Source organism: Mycetomoellerius zeteki, unplaced genomic scaffold (assembly GCF_001594055.1).
Source record: "Mycetomoellerius zeteki isolate Tzet28-1 unplaced genomic scaffold, Tzet1.0 scaffold153, whole genome shotgun sequence".
NCBI lineage: Eukaryota > Metazoa > Arthropoda > Insecta > Hymenoptera > Formicidae > Mycetomoellerius > Mycetomoellerius zeteki.
Genome location: NW_017256479.1, coordinates 1 through 2,488, shown reverse-complemented (window position 1 = coordinate 2,488; position 2,488 = coordinate 1).

Below are 2,488 nucleotides of genomic sequence, written 5' to 3'. Positions count from 1 at the left end.
AAGCGTTATGATCCAATCAGAGTCGAGCTAGCTTGATGTTGATTGGACCGCAACGCTTGCGACGCTGCGATGCGACTAATGTAGAACCAGCTATAGGTAGCAGGATACGTCAACTCCTCTTGAAAAAAAAATTTGTCGTTGATTTCAGCGCCATCTAAAATAGTTCAGTGTAACTAAATAGCAATATGGCGTCTCTGATTGATAAAAATGCATAGCTTTCAGGGGTTTGTGTCTTGACACTACATTATAATTAAAAATAGAAAAAAAAATATTTTAAAAATATATTTAAACCAAGATAGAGAGAAATTGTTTGATACAATATTAAAGGATCAAATGGCCGACAATTCTTCTTCAAGCCTAAAGGATTCGGATCTCCACTGCGAGACCCATTAACTTTGCAGACAGTAGCCTCCAAAGAGAGAGCCTCGATGGGCAACCTCTCAGTCTGCAGAGTATTGTATTACAAAATCAGTTTAGTTCTTGTAGAAAGTTTCACATTGTCGAATATTCAAAAGTCCAACTAATTCAAACTCGAATTGTGAGAAACGCTCTTAGAATTCGATGTATCGAAATACTTGCATTATCAATTTGCTTATCAATAATGATTTTATAATGCTTATTGCTCGTAATTATTGCCTAATTTCGCTCTATTACGACATTTCTCTAACAATTTTTATCAATACTTAATAACAATCCGACAATCCTCAAAGAGTTCAATATTTACTTCAATTTCATAATTCTAATTTATAACTTAACGAAATATGCACATTTAAAGTATGAAAGACAAAGAGATAGTGCGATAGAGGAAAAAGGTGAGAACAAACGTGTTTTTATAAACGTGAATGCATTCGAGGCCCGTGATACGCTATCTATTTCCTCTTGTAATTTGAAAACAAAGATAAAATTTTCGTAAAGGAAAAATCGTCTTAGAATTAAGTCAAGAATACATCTTTTCAAGGATACCTGGGTTATTCCGAATCACCCTGTATAAATATTTCACATATACATATTTTATACAAAGCTTTATTTATTGATTTATTCTAATTGAGCCATATTAACAATTATTTTATTCGAAATATTATTGAAAAATATAGACTAAATATTTTATTTAATATTTATGATAAATATAAATAAATTTTTCTAATAAGTATTTTTTACTTGGATTATAATGTCTCATTAAGTATTTTCATAGCATTTACTATAACATTTACAATAAATATTTCATAATATTTATAACAAAGGTTTATGATCTATGCAATCTAAGACCACAAAAATATTGTGTGCTGTCTGAGGTATTTCTTATTCAGAATTTTGAATTGAGTAATATTCATGATGCACGTAAAAAATTGAAATTTTTTTTATATTGGAAGGCATAGAAATGTATAGTACGTGGTTCATGCAATTTCTATAAATAAATAAAAATGTACTGGAATTGAAAAGAGTTCATTTCAACGTTTGAAAATCTGAATCCGTTTTAATTCATTTCAATCTATTCTCGTTTATTGAGATAGTCAGAACATGTCTTTGATCGTTAAAAATTGTCAAAATTATCGGAGAATGTTTATAAATTTATGTAGAAATTTATAAAAGTTTATTAAAGGCTATATATAGTCTAGTAATATTCATATAATAATAACGTGCAAGAGAAAGTAAAAAGACTACGATGGATGCAACGGTTCAAGACAAAAGCCATAAATCTTTTTTCTTTCCTTTATATTGCTCCTTTTCTTCAACAATCAAGCGATTTCCTGAAGTTTAGATGACCACAAGCATAGGCGCTGACTTGCGAAATATTGGGGGGGCCAAATTCCTAGTCTGATTCCGGCCTACGACAGTAGACGTACCAGCGCGAGCATCATCACTTTTAATTCGTCGCGTTAACGTTATGTATAACATATGTCATGTGGCCGATATTTTCTCACAGTTTTGATCGCAGAAATTATTTGCAATTGTTAAAACACCGTTTATTAAAAAACCAAAAGGTAAAAATTATTGAGGAGGCATTGCTCCACCAATAAAATTATTGGGGGGGCAAAAAGTAGTCGACGCCTATGGCCAGACGGGATTTACTTTACAGAACGAAGACGACTCTTTCTATGGATGATCAATTGCAAATTTTTTTCATTTAAGAGATTCTTTTATATTTATGTATTTCTTTACATTCTTTACCTTTCTACATTTTCCGAAATTTCAATGGTTATAGGAACAATAGACCTAGGCTGCTTTTCTTTTAAGAGACACAGTCGACGGAAAGCTTTGTAAGCTTGGGTGAGTTTTTTAATTCGATTGATCAATCGCATGAAGCGCAAATGCATCAGAGTTCTTTTATTCATCAATTAAATACATCAATGTGTTTTTATTTATAGCGTTGGAATCATCGCATATCCATCAGATCCATCAACTAATTTAGTCGATGACTGATGAAATTTCTGATTGAACATGGTGGAGGTATATTTTTTAACCTAAAATATTAATTATGATTATTGAT